Source organism: Cannabis sativa, chromosome 5 (genome assembly GCF_029168945.1).
Source record: "Cannabis sativa cultivar Pink pepper isolate KNU-18-1 chromosome 5, ASM2916894v1, whole genome shotgun sequence".
NCBI classification, from domain to species: Eukaryota; Viridiplantae; Streptophyta; class Magnoliopsida; order Rosales; family Cannabaceae; genus Cannabis; species Cannabis sativa.
Window position 1 is genome coordinate 68,938,096 of NC_083605.1, and position 20,790 is coordinate 68,958,885.

Consider the following 20,790-nt stretch of genomic DNA (forward strand, 5'->3'; position numbering starts at 1 on the left):
TCTTACAGACTGCAAAAGCCGAACTTAATATTTTTTCTTAAGAAAACTGATGAAAGTCAATATCATGTATGTTACAAAATAATAATGATAATAGTAAAAGTGGAATAAGATAATCACTGGGAATCTGAGATTATCTTTCTATAAAATAATAATAATAATAATAATAATAATAATAATAATAATAATATATTTTTTAAAAGGAACCTTGTTGAATTTAACTACGTATGAAAAAGTAAATGTAACTTAAAAAAACTTTAAGTATTGTTATTGAGTACTAGTGGTGTTTAGCATCTTCTAAACGTGACATTTTGTGATTGACTACTAATACTTTCTAAAAATTATTACATTAAACTATATAAAATTCGATACTTAGTTAAATAAAGAGCATTGCTATAAGGCACCAGTGGTACTTAGCACCTTCTCGACATGTCGCGTTGCGATTGGCTAGTAATACTCCTTAACAACTATTATATTATATTATATGGGACCCGATACTTAGTTAGACCAATAGCGATATTAACACATAGGAGGGTGTTAAATACCACTGGTGCCCAGGCCCGGCCCTGGGCATAGGCGGGCTAGGCCTGTGCCTAGGGCCCACCCAGCCTAGGGGCCCAAATTTTTTTTTTGCTCTTTTAAAATTATACATTTTTTTTTTCCAATTTTAAAAAATACCACATTTTTTCTAACATAAGGGTCCAATTTTTTTTTTCCCTATAGCCCACTTTGTTTCAGGACCGGCCCTGCTGGTGCCCTTTAGCATTTCTATAAGAATATTTTTATTTAAGGAAATATATTTCTATTTAAAGAAATAAATTTCTATATAAGGAAATAAATAAATAATTGATTTTCTAATAAATGAATATTTTATATTCATTGAATCTGGACAAAATCAATTATGTAATATTCTATATATGGTCAGATTTACATATTCGTACTACGATTTGATTTACGAATTAATTGTCGAAATATTCGACAATTAATGTGGCGCAAATCTTGATGGAGTATCTCACTATAAATATAGGGTCTCGGTCACGAAAATATCATTACGTTTCATAATAGCAAAATCCATCTAAAAGAGAGTTGAGAGAGCGAGGCTTAGATGCCACATCGATGATTTCTTTTTGCAGATCAAGCTTATGTGGGACTAAAGCTCAAAGATTTAATGGCTGGAGGTATTTCGATCCTTAATTACAGTACATATATGTTTTATTAATTCCGCACTTTATACTTAATCATATATGTTTTAGTTTATACATATAAATTGTCTAACAGTTGGTATCAGAGCGGATTATATATCTCTGCCTTGATTTATTTTGATTTTTATTATATATATACTTTTACAGGATTCTTCATTTATAATATAAATTATATATATTTTATATATATACTTTCATATTATATAATCTTGATTATATATATACATTCATACTCAATTCTTTTTTATACATATATATATTCATATTCATATTCATCTTCATATATATATATATATACACATATATATTTATATTCATATACATCTTCATATATAAATATATATACGTATAATGATCGATTCTTAATTTATATATATTTTATATATATATATATTCATATTCATATAATTCCGATCATATATATACATTTTAATTCAATCTACGTATATACATATGTATATATTCATATTTTAATTTTGTTTATATATATATTATATATACGTAAGTATTGTTGTATATATATACGTATATATATATTTTTATTGCATGAAATTGTATGTAATACTCTCTTCGATACATTAATGATGATTTTATGCAGTATATATTGTATACGAGTATATATATACATGAAAGTTTTATGCTTCGGTCCGTATTTTTTCCGTTTTCATTTTTGGTATTTATTTTGAATTCTATATGCATTACTATATTCATAAGATATTATAGATCGATTTTGTGCATCAAAATAATTTTAATACTTTAAAATCTGAAAACTTTACTGGAAAAATCCATTCGGACCCGAGAACACCTTTTGAAATTAAAGTATACATTTTGCGTATTTTCAATGCTTGAAATCAATATAGATCTCTTAATTTTTTCATTTAGATCATTTTGGAATTGATTTCATGATTTTTGGAAGTTTAAGGAAAATTTATTATATCATTTTTCAGGGCAGATTTTTCAAAAAAAAAAAAAAAAAGGAAAATTAAGAAAAATTTAAGAAAATTCTGAAATTTTATTATTTTGATTTATTTTTGGAATATTATTTTATTTCCTTATTTTGTTTATTTAGTCAATTAAATTATATTTGTTTAAACTTTACATTCTTATTTAATATATATCTTCATATATAATATGTTATTTAGTAATAAATTATTATGGAAAGTTTTTAATTTGGTAAATTAATTACATGCTTTATTTTTACATGTAATTACAATAATTGTGATATTTTAAGAATGTGAATATTTAATTATTCTACAATTAAGTGCGCAATTATTATATTTATTTACCAATTAAGTAATTTATTGATCAAATTAATTGATAATCTGCCATTAAGTATATTTTTTAATTTTGCATTTAATTCATTTCATATAATTAATTGTACTAATTTGTATATTTACCTTATTTATACAAATTAATTATTAGTGCAAATATTTAAGATATTATATGGTCATAAATGCATAATTAATTATATATTATGGAATTAAGCATTTAATTTATTATCATACAATAATTGTATTAATTTGTATTTATTTGACAAACTTATTTTTAATACAATTATTTTGATTTGTATGATTTAAATGCTATACATAAATTCCTTTTATAGTGCTAGATATATTTAGAAATATTCAAACATTAAGATAGGTTGAATATTTTATATAGCACATCAAGTTTCATAAAAATTCATAAAATTATTCATAAAATATTCATAAAACTTCCTAAAATGAATAAAATATGAATAAAATGTAAGTAATTTTGTGGTTTGACATAAGAAAACATGAATTTGGGACAAATGCTCATATCTAGAACGATTTTTAATGATCTTGAGACGTAGCCATAGAACGCTTAATCTCAGTGATTGTCTACTATGTTAATAACGAAATTACTTTTAGATAGAACCCAATACCTAATGACAAATGCTCATATCTAGAACGGTTTTTTTTTCCTATAACCCACTTTGTTTCAGGGCCGGCTGGTGCCCTTTAGCATTTCTCCTAAATAAATAACAATATTGATACATAAAAAGATACTAAGCATTTTTTAGCCATTCCCTTTTAAAAAATATCCACTTAACATCGTCTTGGATCTTTCAATTGATGAATCGTCATTCTCACGCAGTATAAATTATGTATTTATATATTTGGGTAGTTGTTGGAAAAGGAGAGAAAGAGAAGAATGGGTTTGGTTTGGCTTAGCTAAAGAGACAAATATACTCAGTCACGCTATAAATAATAATGATTGTTGTACAAGGACTTTTGGGCATGCCAAATAAAATGAAATGTTAAGCAAAAAAAAAAAAAAAAAAAAAGAGAAAATGCCCTCATTTTTTTTTCTTTTATTTTTTTAATTTTTTTTATTTGAGTAAACGAAATGTCCTCATTTGTTGAGGCCAATCGAAGCCATGCATTGCATGCTCTATAAATAAATATTAATTGATTTCAGATGGTCCAGAATCTAGGTCGTTGTAATAGGGAGAGGTCTATGAAATATGTTACATAATATATATTTGTACATATGTACCAATTTCTTCATCATATTATATAACCCAAATAAATGAATTAAATTGTCTTATCTCATCTATCATGCATGTGTACGTGGCTTAACTATTGCCATATTTAAAAGTTCGTATGCCTTAATAAAGTCACTCATTTAACCAGTCTTGAAAGAGAAACCCTAAAGTGATGTTTAGTATGGTATAATAAAATGATAATGGTAATGTAATGGAATAAAAATAGTAGGAATTGATTATAATGTTTAGTTTGTAGTTGAAATAAATATTATAATCAAAATTATATCGTATTTAATTTGGTATGAGAATGTAAAGTAGTGTTTGGTTTGGTGTATTGATAATAGTAATAGTAATGTAATAGAATAAGAATGGTAAGAATTAATTATAATGTTTGGTTTGTAGTTAGAATGAATATTGTATCAGAATTATTGTGTTTGGTTTGATATGAAAAATATAAAGGAATAAAATATGTATGAACTAAAATAACTCTATTATTTTTATTTTATAATTATAAAATATTCAAAAGAAAAGGTAATATAGACCTTTGATTTTGAGAAGTGCTAATGAAACTCTCTTTTACACTCTTTTCTTAATTAAGTGACATATGTAATCTTCTAAATTATATTTAAATTAAAATAGTTACAATTATGCTCTTATTTAGTTTTTATTAATGATAATTAAAATGAGTCATCTCATTTACTATAGTTTTTTTTTTTAAAAAAACTAATGATTAATTTATTTATTTTTACTAATAATTAAAGTGTGATTTTATTTACTTGCTTATTTATTTTTCAGATAATAAAAAAACTTAATTAAATTATATTTTTTATTTATTAAAATTTCATTTTTTTAATAGATAATATGTACCATAATGAATTATTCTTTTAATTTCTTTTATAATAAATATTGGCTATTTACTTTATAAGAAATGGAAAATATTTCTTTTCATAAATTTTCACCATTTTTTTTATTATTTTTTTTTGCTTTGTATAAATCTTTTAAAAAACAAAATTCGTGTTTTTTTTTTTTTACACTCTTAAATTGTTCTTAAATTTCTCTCTAATTAAATATGTGTATATATGTTAAATCAATTAATTTTTTGCTTATTCATGAAAATAATTTTTTTTACTTAAAAAAAAATAAAATAAAAGTAAATTGATCTAACACATATTATTAACTAGGCATAATCACATTTAGATTATTTTTATCTTTTGTTGTTTCTTTATATATATATAACTATATATATATTATAACAAACATGAAACACAAAATAATTTAAAGAATAATACAATATGAAAAAAAAATTGATGCAAAATTTGTTAAAGAAAAAGAAAAATTAGTGTTTTTTATTTTTTATAACATAAAATAATACATAGTTATTATAAAAAAAGAATTTAAAAGAAAGATGTTGCATATTATTTAGTAAAAAAATATAAGAAATTAAAAAAAAAAGTCCAAAAATAAAAAAGTAAATTAGATGATGATACATTTTAATTATTAATAAAAAATGAAAAGAATATAATTGTAATTATACTTAAATATACTTTAAAAAGTTACACATATCACTCATTTATAAAGAGTGTAAAAGAGAATGCAATATAGAGTGTCATTAGCATTCCTCTATTTACAATATCTTTTATTAAAATATTATTTTACTTTTTTAATGGATTGTAATTGTAACGAGGATTACATTAGTTTTGGCATGTAATCATCATTATAATACTCAATGTAATAATTCTTACATTGTAATGGATTATAAAAGTTAAAATAAAAAAACAAACAATATACGTAATAGGCATTTATTACCATTAAGATGACCGTTACAGTCAACCAAATATCACCTACCTACAAACTCTCCACCATTATCATAGCCCTTATTAAATATTGGTTGAACATGTTGAAGATGAATGATTTGGTAGCTCAAATTCTTAGTGTGACTTTGGTTGGTGTCATTTATGACATTTGGTTAAATCATAACTTGTGTAATTTTAAACATAGATGTTTAACTCCCGTTTTCAGAATATCAAATTGAGAATAAGTTGTAAATGAAAAGAACTACATAAAGAAAGATATATATGTGATGAATTTTGTAAAGGGCTTGTAGTGAGGGATCTTCTTTCCTATTGGGATAAATTCTTTTGGTTGTAATTAGCTTGATTAATGAAATTTCATTTCTTGATAAAAAAAAAATAATAGTTAACAAAAATATAGGATTTTTTTTTCTTTCTTTCTATAGCTTTATTATTTGAAAGTTGTTGAAAAATTGAGTTTTTGCAAATATCAATATATATTACAAAAATATAAAACTGTATATGTCTGCAGCAGCAGAATGTAATTCTGTTACTGCAAAAAACGGTTTTGCAGAAACAAACTAGAACTGGCAGAATATAAAAATAATTGTAGAAAATTAAATCACTTGACACAAGAGATTTGTACATGGTATCAGTGTTCTTTCAAACACTACTAGTCCACGTGGCCACGCCCAGAGAATGAAATCAATTTGTAAAGTATCGAAGATTACAAAAGCAATTGAGTTAAACAAATTTAGACTCCCTCTAGTGATTTGTCGCAACCCTTTGTAATCCACCTTGCTAATCTGATCTCTGAAACACACCAAGTAGTGAACTCCGTTCAACTATTGATGTGTGCTTACTTCCTCCCGAAGTAAGGCTTAAACAAATCTTCTCCCGAAGATATATGCTCACTTCTTCCCAAAATGAGACTTGGAAAAATCTTCTCCCAAAGACCCACGCTTGTTCAAAGCTTCTCTTCAACCTATTCTAAGAATAGTATGAGATCATAATAAGAAAATCAAAGCCTAGTTGAACACTCTAGGTTTTCACAAATGAAACACTCTTCTCACAAAGAAAGATATGAAAATACGAGACTAGAAGAGATAAAATCATTTGGCTGCTCTCTAGGTCCTATTTATAGAACATAACAACCCTAGAGACAGCCACAAAAATGATTTCGCAGCTGTACAAAACTTTCTTAAAAAAATTCTTGATTTGCAGCATCAGAATCGGATTTCGTAGTAGCAGATCAGGACTAGAAAAGAAACTTTCTAAATTGAACCAAGATTACGAATTAGGACTTCAAACCTGCCAAATAAAGATAATTTGATTTGTTCTAATAAAGGCAAAACCAAAATCATCCATTAGAAAAAGAGAAAGTCAAGTTTCCCAAAATTAGACAACTTTCCATAAAAGAATTTCTTCTCTTATAAGAAGTTTCCAAACAAAGAAAAATTCAGCTAAAAAATGATTCTTTTCTAAGATAGAATAGAGCAATAAAATGCACAAAATCAATGTAATAAAAACAATTTAAATGCTCAATAAAAATACACATTAATTAAAAAAATATTTTGACAACTAAATTGCCAAAAAAAGACTTAACAATCTCCCCCTTTGACACTTTAGATAATCAAAATATTTTTAATAAACATACACCTACAAAATAAAGTTAGCGAAACAAACATATATAAAAACTTCCCCTGAGAAGCACAACATTAAACCAAAATAAAAAGCTAACTTTGACTAAAGACGAATACAAACACAAACTTCAAATCCCCCTGGACAGTTGAGTATAAAATTAAAATCCTAAATACTTCCCCTTTTTGTTTATCTATAAGGGCCAAAGACAAATAGAAACCAAGATTTTCCAAAAATTAAGATTTGAAAAACAATCATGATCAACAATTAAACAAAATATAAAGAATAAGAGATCAAATTTTAAGAGGAAACTCATCAAAAATTTACTAAATAAAGCACATGTTGATACTTACCAAAAGAAAGACAAATGACCAATTTTTCTTAGCCCAAAAGTCAAGTCACATGACACCTTTTTTTTTTTAAAATATTATTTTTTTTTCGAAAAAAATAATAGACTAAAATATTTTATACAAAAATCAAGTTATTCTAATGCATGCATCTTTCTAAGTTTTATAAAAAGGAAAAATAACCATGTTATGCTTTTAAAGATGATAAGAATTTATTGTCTCAAATACAAATCATACTTACCAGATGTTGTGAAAAAAATAGACAAGTTACATAAAGTGTGAACCAGGATTTTTTTTTTATTTTAGAAGAGGAGACTTACAAACTTGTACACACTTGTCAGACATAAGTGTGTGCAGTGAAAATAGGATCATTGTCCTTGGCAAGATTTTTCTTTTTCGCCTTTTTCAATTTGATCCCGCAACTGGATGCTATCACACCATACTGAAGGTAGCCATTTTTTATGGTAGTGCATCCTCTTCATAACTCTTAATTACAAAGTTCTAGCTTACTCAAAAGATGGCTTTCACACCTCAGTATGGGTAGCTCTGATCCAGCAAGGGGCCTGACAAGAAACTAAAACAAAAACTGCTCAACTTTATACATGTATACTTTAGTTTATCCTGATCACACATATGTAAGTAACTTGAATCTTTTAACCCAACCTCAAAAGTATGAAGAGTACAAGACACTAAGCTAATTATCATCCAAAAGCATAAACATATTTTGTCAACCAAGAATGAAAGAAGGATAGATCCAAGATAAGAACTACTCAAAATTTTGTACAAAATAGAGAACAAAAAGAAAAGAGTTAGACAATGCGAACCCCCAAAGATTTTCTGTGGGAGTCAAACTGACTTGAATCTAGGGCCTTAGTGAAAATATCAGCCAATTGCTTTTCAGTATCAACATATTCCAACTGCAATGTTTGGTTGACAACAAGTTCCCTAATAAAATGATGTCTTATATCATGTGTTTTGTACGAGAATGTTGAACAAGATTTTTCGAAATATATACAGCATTGGTATTTTCACATGCAGAATGACAAGTAAAAACAGATGTGAGAGTGTAGCAATTATCAACAGATCTAAATCCTTGTAAAATGCATTATTTATCACTATTAAGAACAAAACAATGATCATTGTCAAAATTGACGGTATACCCTTGATTACAAAACTGACTAACGCTAAGTAAATTAGCTTTTAGTCCCTCAACAATCATAACATTTTTCAACCTTGGTAACCCTTCAAAATTGAGAGTTCCCATACCAATGACATTTCCTGTTAAACCATTACCTAACGTGACCTCACCACATTGCATTGGTCTGATATTCACTAAAAAATCCTTGTCACCTGTCATATGTCTAGAACAACCACTGTCAAAATACCACATTTGAGAATCAACACTTTTATCAGAAAAACCAACTAGACATTTTTCTTTTTCAATCCATTTTTGTTTCAAAGCACTATGTTTCTTTTGAAAAATTTTCAAATTACCAAAATAATTTGTTTTGTACAAATTTTGATGGTGAAATATTTAGGTCGAATATGCCCCTTAATACCACAAAAATGATAGATTGGAACAAACCTTCTTACCTAAGATCTTATCCTTTTTGAACTTACTGGAGACGACATTTTTGTAGCAGCAGATCTTAAATTTGCAGCAGCAGGTTAATTCGCTGGAACACTAGATCTTACAAATTTTGTTTTTCCAGAAGTTTCAGTACCATTTGATCCAAGACCAACAAAGCCTTTTTGACCTACATTCTGAACTTCCTCAAAAATAAAAGATCCAGGGTTAAGCATTTGAATATTTTTTTTGAAATTTTTAAGTTCCTTCTTTAATAGAATAAGTTCTAATGCTAAAGACAAGAGTATTCACTGGATGTCATGAGAAAGATTAAGTAAACATAAGAGCATAGGGGGTATGGGATTTCGTAATCTCTGTCATCACAATTTATCTCTTCTTGGAAAGCAAGGTTGGCGTTTCCTTACTCGTCCAACTTCGTTAGCCATTAGAATTTTCAAGGCAAGGTATTTTCCTCATGGCACTTATCTTACGGCTCAACTTGGTCACAATCCGAGCTTTGTTTGACGTAGCATTTGGGAGGCTCAAAATGTGGTAACTAATGGGGTGCATTAGAAAATAGTTGATGGTAAATCAGTGACTGTTTTGGGTGAGCGTTGGCTACCAGATGAGAATAATCCTTGTGTTACATCCTTTCATCTAGCTCTTAATGGCATTTTGGTTGAAAATCTCTTACAAGTTGATAGTGTTGGCTGGCATTTGGATATTGTGAATGATCTGTTCAATGCTAGAGACAAAGCACTAATATGTGGCATACCGATTCAAGCTAATGCAGGGCCAGATTCTTTTTACTGGTCTTCTAAGATTTCAGGGGAATACACAGTGAAGAGTGCATTCAATTTGTTGTAGAAAATGAATGGCTCTTGGAACCATGTGGCTATTTCGAGCTTTAGGAACAACCTATGGAGATTGAAGATCCTTCCTAAATGCAAGAATCTGGTGTGGAGAGGAGGATCTTACTGTCTCCCTACGATGGTCATGTTGATATTAATGTTGGGTTTTATGCCCTAAATAAAACTCATTTCATATAATCAGATTTACTTATTAATAAAGATCAGAAATAACATTTAATGTTGCATGGTTCACATGATTTATTTCATGATTATATATATAATGTATGAATTCTATTTAAGTCCAGAACATATGAATTTGTTAAAGATTATAGTGTTGTCAGCACAGTGGAATATAATCTTAATTATATGTTCGAAAGTTTATTCCCTGATTTGTCAGAACACTAGATTTAGACTGACATGGTATAATCAGCGATAGGTATTCTTACACCTTGGAAAAGTGTTATGTCCTTTCCAGGACATTGGCAAAGTTTACCAGTATCGGATGTATGGAGTATACATCGGAAGGGACCGATATTGAACTTTGATTAGATATATTAAAATTTACCGTAATATCTATTCAATTCAATATCACCTGTTGATCCTAGATCAAATGATCTTAATCCTGATATGGTTAGGTTCAATATCAAGAGTGTTATTCGTGTTCTTTGATTTGTTAGTTAAGCCTACTTTTGGGTCAGGGTGATATGTATATTTTGGGAACACGGTAGTGCAATTGAGTGGGAGCGCTAACATAAATATGGAATCTATAGCTTCTATCTAGCGAATAGAAAGTAAAGGATGATTTCCTTCGAGCTTAACCAAACGAAAATAAATGGTGGAGATCTCATTTCACTTAGCTGAAATATCATTTATACAGGGTTAAGTGTTTTAAGGATAAAATACATTGTAAGGTGTTACGGTAATTTAATCCCTTTACAGTGTAAATCATCTATATAGAGGATCATTGATCACATTAGGATTATAACAATGGATAACTAATGACGTGTCTATATCATAGAACATATAGAACGTTCTATATGACTGAGAGTGCAATTCCAAGTTCTAAGTGTGGATTCAACAAGGAATTAATAAGTTAGGGAATTTACTTGGTAAATTCGGTTCAACTTATTGGAAGCTCGGTTATATAGACCCATGGTCCCCATACTAGTTGAGACCATACTGCTTGTAAGACTCAGTTAATTGATTTTAATTAATCAATTATAATTCTAAAAGTTAGACTATGTCTACTTTTTGAATTTTCACTATGCAAGGGCGAAATTATAAAGAAAAGAGATTCTAGGTTTATTTATTGATTAAGAGACTTTGTATGTGTAAATTAATAAATATATTAAATGGCAATATTATTTAATAATTATTTTTAAGTTATTAAATAATTAGAATTGGCATTTAAAAGGTTAAATTGGAAAATTGGTATTTTTGAGAAAATGGGAATGGAAAATAACAAAATGGAAAAGATGCAAAGTGAGGCCCAATTCCCTTTGTATGGCCGGCCACATGCATAAGAAATACCATTTATAGTTTCCATTATTTTAATGCCATACAATTCTAACCTAAACCTAGAGGGTATTCTATAAATAGAAAGTGTTGGCTTCAGGAAACACTCAACTTTGAACATTGGTTTCTTTCAGAAAAAGCCACACGCCTCTCTCTCTCTCTCTCTCTCTCTCTCTCTCTCTCTCTCTCTCTCTCTCTCTCTCTCTCTCTCTCTCTCTCTCTCTCTTTTCTTCTCTCTAAATTTCGAATTCCTTTGAGTGAATGAGTAGTGCCCACACACATCAAGTGGTACCTCAGTCATAGTATGTAAGACTATGGAAAATCTGCATCAAAGAAGGAGAAAAGAAGATCCAGATTCAAATCTTGATTATGCTCTGCTACAGAAAGGAATCAAGGGCTAGAGATCTGAATGGAAGGAGTCATAATATTCCGCTGCACCCACTGTAAGGTTTTCTAAACTTTATATGTATTTATTTTCATTGTTTTAGAATTCATATTAGGATGTTAATCAAACATACTTGGTAGTAAATCTAGATCCTGGTAAAATAATTTCCTACAATCAAAAGGGTAGCTGTTAGTAGCCTACGTCCGATATGTGATGCTCATGATGAAACCATACTCCATGCGCTTGTCACATGTGCTTTTGCTTTGGCTTGTTGGGAGAAGGCTGGGGTGAATACAACAATTACTGCTGGTGTGGATTTCTTGGATTGGTGTACTAGCACATTTGACTCATCCTCCTATGAAACTCAATGCCTAGTTGTTGTTCTATGTTGGGACCATTTGGAAATCTCGGAACGATAAGGTGTGGAATAACAAGCTGCCTAATGTCTCTTCTACTGTTGCTTTTGCCATTACTTACCTTGATCAATGGAAGGCCGCTCAAACTCCTGTGGAGTCATCTCAGTTAGCTGCTAGAGATGGGGCCGAGCGGTGGAGCCCCCTATGTCAAATGGTATCAAGATTAATGTCGATGCCTTAATTTTTGAAGACACTCAAGGCTATGGTTTTGGTGCTGTTGCTAGAGACGAGTTCGGCTACCTTATTGAGGGAGTCACACGATCTTATCCAAGAGTGGTTCGACCTGAGCTAGCGGAGGCAATTGAATTCGTGAAGCTTTAAGTTGGATTAAAGCCAAAGGATGGCAGCAGGTGACTCTTGAAGCCGACTGCTTGGTAGCCATACAAGCTATCCGAAATCCATTCAATATGATCTCTAGTTTTGGTTATGTTATTTAAGATTGTAAAGCTTTGCTTATGGACTTGAATAATGTTTTGATCTTTTTCGTTAAACGTTCAGCAAACTAAGTAGCTCATGCTTTTGCAAGAGCTTCTAGTTTCTATCCTGATCGTGTTTTCAGTATGGGGGATGTCCTAACTGATTTGCTACCTTGTTTAGTAGCAGAGTTTGAAGTTTAATAAAGTTTCTGATTACTTTCTTCAAAAAATCAGTCTCATATTCTTTAATTTTCAATTCAAGAGATTCAGTTTGATAAGACAATTGTTTATTTATTTTTAACAATGATCTATTTTCATAAGTAACCTGTATCCACTTTTCATACATAACCTTGTAAGACTCAGCCAGTGACTCCTCACAGATTTCAAATTCATCAGAATCAAAATTTTCTTTTTCAATGGTATTATTCAAACATATCAATCTTTCTTTCACCTGCGAATCACAAAAAAACTTAGAAGAAATTGAGGTTAGTGCAACACTTTTAGAAATATCTTCATCACTATTAGTTTCATCATCACTCCATGTGACATTGAAACTTTTCTTATTCTTTTTCAGTGTATTTGCACATTCAGATTGAATATGTCCAAAACCTCACATTCTCTACATTGAATTCTGTTTTGATTGTTAGTCATGAAAGATTTTGAAAAAGTATTACCTTTGGAGAATTTCAGAAAATTCTTTTTGTCACTTATCTTTTTCATGTATTTCTGAAAGTTTTTAGGTAAAACATCCATCTCATCATCTTCTTCATCATCTGAAATTTCTTTTTTAGCAACATTAAAAGCAATACCTTTACCTCTATCAATAATGGACCTAGGTTTGTCCTTATGCTTGATTTGTTGATTCAATTCAAAAGTACGCAAAGAACCCATTAACTCTTCCACCTTCATCTTGCTAAAATCTTTTCCTTCCTCCATAGCCAAGAGTTTAGTGTCAAACCTATTTGGAAGAACTCTAACAATTTTTTTAACAAGAACATATTCAATCAAGCTTTTCACCAAGAGCAAAATATTCATTAGCTATATCAAATAGCCTTTCATAAAATTCAGTTAGGGTTTCATTTTCAGACATCCTAAGATCATCAAATTTGGTCTGAAGCATAATATATCTAGAACACTTAACATTAGATGTTCCTTCAAACTGAGTTTGAAGGATCTGCCAAGCATCCTTAGCAGATTCACAAGAAGATATAAGCTTAATATAACCTTCACCTACTCCATTAAATATAGCATGTAAAGCTTTGCTATTATATGCAGACAATTTATCATCTTCAGTAGACCATTCAAGTGCATATTTTAATTTAGAATTACCTTCGGAATCTACCACAACAGGAGGAGACCATCCTGAAAGAACCATCCTTCATGCTTTCTCATTTTGAGACTTGATAAAGGCTCTCATTCTAACCTTCCAATAAGGATAGTTGGAATCATTGAGAAGTGGTGGGAAAACAATAGATGTTCCTTCTGCAAAGGGAAACATATTGCAAAAATATACGAAAACGTTAAGAGGATCACACTAAGAGTTTAGTTTCCTGCTCTGATAACAATTGAGAAACTGATTTTTGCAAATATCAATATATATTACAAAAATATAAAACTGTATACGTTTGTAGCAGCAGAATGTCATTCTGTTACTGCAGAAAACAATTTTGCAGAAACAAACCAGAATTGGCAGAATATAAAAATAATTGCAGAAAATTAAATCACTTGACACAAGAGATTTGTACGTGGTATCACTGTTCTTTCAAACACTACTAGTCCACGGGGCCACGCCCAGAGAATTAAATCAATTAGTAAAGCATCAAAGATTACAAAAGCAAATGACTTAAACAAATTTAGACTCCATCTGTGATTTGCCGCAACCCTTTGTAATCCATCTTGCTAATCTGATCTCTGAAACACACCAAGTAGTGAACTCCCTTTAGCTATTGATGTGTGCTTACTTTGTAACGTATCCGCTTCAAGCCTCCATTGACCTCTCACACCCATGGACTAATGGCTCTTATACATGAGTACGCCACTCTAGCTGCTTTATGGACTGACGACTGACCCTACAAACTAACACAAGTGTTTCCAGCGTGCTTTGTCCTCACTCACACGCTTCCTGGGAAAACTTCCCAGGAGGTCACCCATCCTGAATTTGCCCCAGGTTAAGCATGCTTAACTGTGGAGTTCTTTCGAGATGAGGCTCTCAAAAAACAAGATGCACCTTGTTGATATAGGTAGTACCAATCAATCCATTTAAGCTCTCTTAAACTGTGTAGTCCCACACTTACATAGTCTCAGAATCATCCGACTTGACCTTCCCCAGGCGATGTGGGATTGCACAGCTTACCCGGTATTTCCTCTTACGAATCACGGGACTACTGACTGTCACAATCACCCCCCTTACGGGGTCTGACGCCCTCGTCGACCACACTTCCAGCTGGGTCAAGGCTCTGATACCATTTGTAACGTTTCCGCAAGCCCCCATTGGGCCCTTACACCCACGGACAATGGCTCTTATACATGAGAATGCCACTCTGGCTGCTTTATGGACTGAAAATTGACCCTACAGACCAACACAAGTGTTTCTAGCGTGCTTTGTCCTCACTCACACGCTTCTTGGGAAAACTTCCCAGGAGGTCACCCATCCTAAAATTGCCCAGGTTAAGCACGCTTAACTGTTGACTTCTTTCGAGATGTGTTACCAAAAAATAAGATGCACCTTGTTGATATAGGTAGTACCAATCAATCCATTTAAGTTCTCTTCAACTGTGTAGTCCCATACCTATATAATTTTAGAATCATCCCACTTGACCTTCCCTAGGCGATGTGGGATTGCACAGTTTACCCGGTATTTCCCCTTACGGATCACGGGACTACTGACTGTCACATACTTCCTCCCGAAGTAAGGCTTAAATAAATCTTCTCCCGAAGATATATGCTCACTTCCTCCCAAAATGAGACTTGGAAAAGTCTTCTCCTGAAGACCCACGCTTGTTCAAAGCTTCTCTTCAACCTATTCTAAGAATAGTATGAGATCATAATAAGAAAACAAAAACCTAGTTGAACACTCTAGGTTTTTACAAATGAAACACTCTTCTCACAAAGAAAGATATGAAAATATGAGACTAGAAGAGATAAAATCGTTTGGCCGCTCTCTAGGTCCTATTTATAGAACATAGTAACCCTAGAGACAGCCACAAAAATTATTTCGCAGCTGTACAAAACTTTCTTAAAAAAATTCTTGATTTGCAGCATCAAAATCGGGTTTCACAGTAGCAGATATGGACCAGAAAGGAAACTTTCTAAATTGAACCAAGATCACGAATTTAGATTTTAAACTTGCCAAATAAAGATAATTTGATTTGTTCTAATAAAGGCAAAACCGAAATCATCCATTAGAAAAAAGGAAAGTCAAGTTTCCCAAAATTAGACAACTTTCCATAAAAGAATTTCTTCTCTTACAAGAAGTTTCCAAACAAAGAAAAGTCCAGCTGAAAAATGATTCTTTCCTAAGATAGAAAAGAGCAATAAAATGCACAAAATCAATGTAATAAAAACAATTTAAATGCTCAATAAAAATGCACATTAATTAAAAAATATTTTGACAACTAAATTGCCAAAAAAGGACCTAACAGTTGTTTTTTGGAAAAATTACATAAACTACTATTTTTGTTGAAAAATTTACACTTCTACATTCAATTTTTTTACGGTATTCTATAAAGACACAAAAAGCATCAAGAAAATCACATATCATCGTGACATAAGAACAAAGGATATCAAACTTTGCTAGGGCTTAGGCGTTCCTCAGCTTATGCTGGTGCCATGGCTGGGCGCGAAAGACTTAGGAAGGGTGCGATCAAAAAATCTAACAATGGAGGGATTTGGGAGAATGGTGTGAAGAAGAAAGGTCCTTCCTCAGAGGATCCAATTATCAAAAACTAAATCTCTTGCGGAGCTGACTGGGATAACTGTGATTGATTTTTTCAATTTTGAGGAAGAAGATGCAGATTAATGCGGCACAGAGCGACGTGCTCGAGGAGGTTGGTGAACAGAGAAAAAGTTCTTCGATGCTTACAAATCTCACACCAATGGAGAAATCGATTGTCTCAAAGACTATTTCTTCTTAGATTGGAGTTATGCGTGCGGCTAAGGATCGATTGACTAGAGGTAAGGCTCTAACTAACCTTGTTCCTATACTACACATTGAATCTGATGTCAAATTGAAAGAGGGGAATAAGGATATAGTTATTAGGATATAATAGAGGAGGCTTCTTATTGGAATTCAGGATTGGTCTGTTATGTTCTTGGGGCTAACCCACCTATTTAGACCATGGAAGGATTTTTCCATAGAATCTGGAAAAATAAAGGGATTGACAAAGTTTCTTTATTAGCCCATGGGATTTTCTTAGTTTGTTTTCTCTCAGTAGTGGATTAGGATAATGTCATAGCAGGGGGATACCTCTTTTTTAACAAGAAGCCTTTAGTTATGAAACCTTGGAATGCTCATGAGAAATTTTGCAAGGAAAATCTGTGCTGATTACCAGTTTGGATAGAAGTCTCTCATCTTGACATTAAGTATTGGGGAGAAACACCTCTAAAGAAGATTCTTTGGTAGATTGATAGGCTTGTTAAATAGGACCAAGCCTCACAAAATTGAGATAGGCTTGTCTATGCTCGAGTCATGCTTGAAGTCAGTATTAATTAAGATCTTCTAAAGCAAATAGCTTTTGAGAATGAAGTGGGAGACACGGTTCATCTAGGGATCCACTAGGAGTGGAAACCTACAATTTATATAGGTTGTAAAAGGCTTGGGCACACACAGTAGCATTGCAAGAAGGTACCAAAAAGGGCACCAATGGGTTCCTAAGAAATCTGATGAAACAAAGAATTCTAAGATTGAACAAGAAAACTAAGAGAAAGTGGAAAGTAATATGTCAAACTTTGGTCTGGTTGACCAAATTCAAAGAGTTTAGAGGAGAAAAAATAAGAAAGAAATTGAGCTTGGAGATCCAGGACCTAGCATGAGCATAAGTAATTCATTTCAAGCTTTGAATGATAAGGACACTCAGGCTAGACAGGTACTTTGTGAGATGGGGATTATAGGTGAGGGAGGGGGAGTTTCTCCCACACTTAAGGGACATAATTTTTTGTTAGAATGTTTAAGGGATAGACAATTCCTAGAAACATAGAGAGGTGATAATATACATATTTGAGAAGAAAATTAGAATTGCGTGTCTCTTGGAATCTAAGGTTAAAGCTCATAATCTGGGGGATTTATACCTGAGTCTTTTTAGGGGATGGTATTTTTCTACAAATTCTTCTTACCATCCTAATAGTAGGATTCTCTTTGCTTGGAACCTGATGTCTTTTGATCTTGATATTTGGGATTGTTTTAGTCAGCATATGCACATTGTGGTGAAACCTAAACATGCTTTAGTTTTTGAAGCTACCTTCATTAATGCTCATAATGAGGTGAATGATAGAGATGTCATTTCGGAAAATTTGAAGATGATGGCCTGTACTCAACAAAATTTGTGAATTCTTATTGGTTATTTCAATAGTGTGGGACTCCCAAAAGAGAGAATTCAAGCAGGAAAAAATACTAAATATTGCAAGTAGCTAAAAATCTTTTTGGAGAATACTTCACTTTGTGACATCAAATATTCAGATTGTTTTTTCACTTGAAATAATAAGCAAGAGGGCTTGAGTAGAGTGTATGCCAACTTGGATTCTGTTTTGGGGAATCAAAAGTGGATTGATACTTTTCCTACTATTGAAGCCAATTTTTAACCTAAATTTGATTTCGATCACATCCCATCTATTCTTACTGTTCATCTGATTCTTAATGTGGGTCTAAAGCTGTTTCATTACTTTGATATGCTAATATCAGATTACAAGATTGTCAGATAGTTGTTCAAAAGGTTCCTAGTAATTTGAGTCTTATTAAAGCTAAAGTGGAAGCTCATAAAGCCTTTAATCAAGCATTCGTTGATCATTTATCATTTTTACAACAAAAGCCAAACTAGACTGGAGTGTTGGTGGTGATTGTAACACTAAAATCTTTCAAACAACTTGAAGTTTCAAAGAATGTAGAACAATGTTTATGCCGTCAATAATGAACATGGGTTTCTATGTATAACATTAAAGATGTTAATAATGCTGAGTATTATCAACATTTATTGGGGTTCAAATTAAGTGGAAAAAAAGAATTTTGGCCAGAGTGATTTGAGAAGGCTCAGTTCTCCAACCTGAACATATTCAATTTCTTTCTAGGCCCTATACTAAGGAAGTGATCAAAGATGCCTTGTTTTCCATTCTTGATGCTAAAGCTCCTGGTCCGGACAACTTCACTAGAGATTTCTTTAAGAAAACTTAGGAAATTGTGGGTAAAGACATCATTAATGTTGTGCTTTCCACTTTTAATTATGGGAAGATTCTCAAGGAGATCAATGCCACAACTCTCACACTTATTCCCAAGATAATCTATCTGAATAGTGTTAATGATTTTAGACCCATTGCTTACTGCAATGTGGTCTATAGAACTATCACTAAAGTTTATGTGCTAGAATGAGAAATGTTCTTTCTAACATTGTTAAGGAAACTTTGTTCATGGAAGGTATATTGGTCATAACATCCTCATTTGTCAAGACTTGATTAAATATTATGGTAGGAACTTCAATTCTCATTCGTATGATTAAAATAGAACTTAAGAAAGCTAATGATACAGTGGATTAGAAATTTATTCATGAAATGCTGGAAGTTTACATTTTCTCGATTTGTTCATCAAGATAATAATGGCATGTGTTCTACTCCTAAGTTCTCTCTACTCATTAATGGTTTCTTTTTCATTAAAAGAGAGCTTCATCAAGGTGACCCCATCTATCCCCTATTATTTGTCATCGACATGGAATGCTACATTTCTAGGTTGATGTCTAAAGTTACTAAAAAGGAAGGATTTAGTTATCATATGAGGTGTAGGAGTATACAACTAAATCACTTGTGCTTCCCTGATTATGTGTTGCTCTTTTCTAAAGGGGATGTTTAATCTGTTATGCTCTCACTAAGGACCTTTAAACGGTTCTTTGAAACTTCAAGTTTGTAAGCCAATCCCAGTAAGGACAATAATGTATTGTTTAGGTATGTTTTCTTTAGATACTCAATTCATTCTGGATAGCTCAGGTTTTTCTCTAAGTTCTCTACCCTTTAAATATCTGCGCAAACCTATTTATGCAAAGCAAATTTCTAAGTCTGATTGTGATGCTATTTTTGAGAAAATTGTAGCTAGATTTAGACTTTGGAGTTTAAGGCATATTTCGTATGTTGGAAGATGCATCTTTATTAATTCTTCCTTGTTGTCCATACATAATTATTGGACTCAACTCATGATTTTGCCAATGTATATCCTTGGTAGAATTAATAATATTCGTAGAACCTTTTTGTGTGTTTCAGACTCACTTTATCTTGGACAAATTGATTGGAAAAGAGTTTGTCAGCCTAGAAATAATGGTGAACTTGACTTTAGAGACATATTGGAATGTGGAATATGAGAGCAATTAGTAAATATGTTTGGGACATTTCCATCAAAAGAGATAATCTTTGGGTTTGTTAGGTCCACTTAATTTACATTAAAGAGCAAGATTTGTGGAGTTATAATGCTCCACAAAGTTCCAGTTGGTACTGAAGGAAAATAGTTATGATGAAAAACAATATCAAGAGCAAAATGGAGGTTGTCAATTTCAAGAGAATGAAATTTAACATACATTCTATTTGTTCGAAAGTCTGACCGAGTGATAATCTTAGAAAGAAATAATTTAATTTCATATGGAATAGATAGGGCAACCCAAAACACCGTTTCATTACTTGGTTGGCTTGCTGGAAAAGGCTCTAAGCCAGAGAGCTCTTATTTAATTTTAGCTTTATTGTCACAACCGCTTGTTTGTTTTGTGAGGTAGAAATTGAACAACCAACACTTTTTTTTTTTTTTCAATTATAGTTACAACAAGCAAATTCACTCTGAATTAAGTACCTAGGCTGGTATGAATCTTCATCAAAATAAGTTTGAATATAGTGTGAATTAGGTGAAAAGGTGTAAGCAGTCCAAGCTTAGAAGAGAGATTTATACTGGTGTATTAAATACCTTGATTTATCATA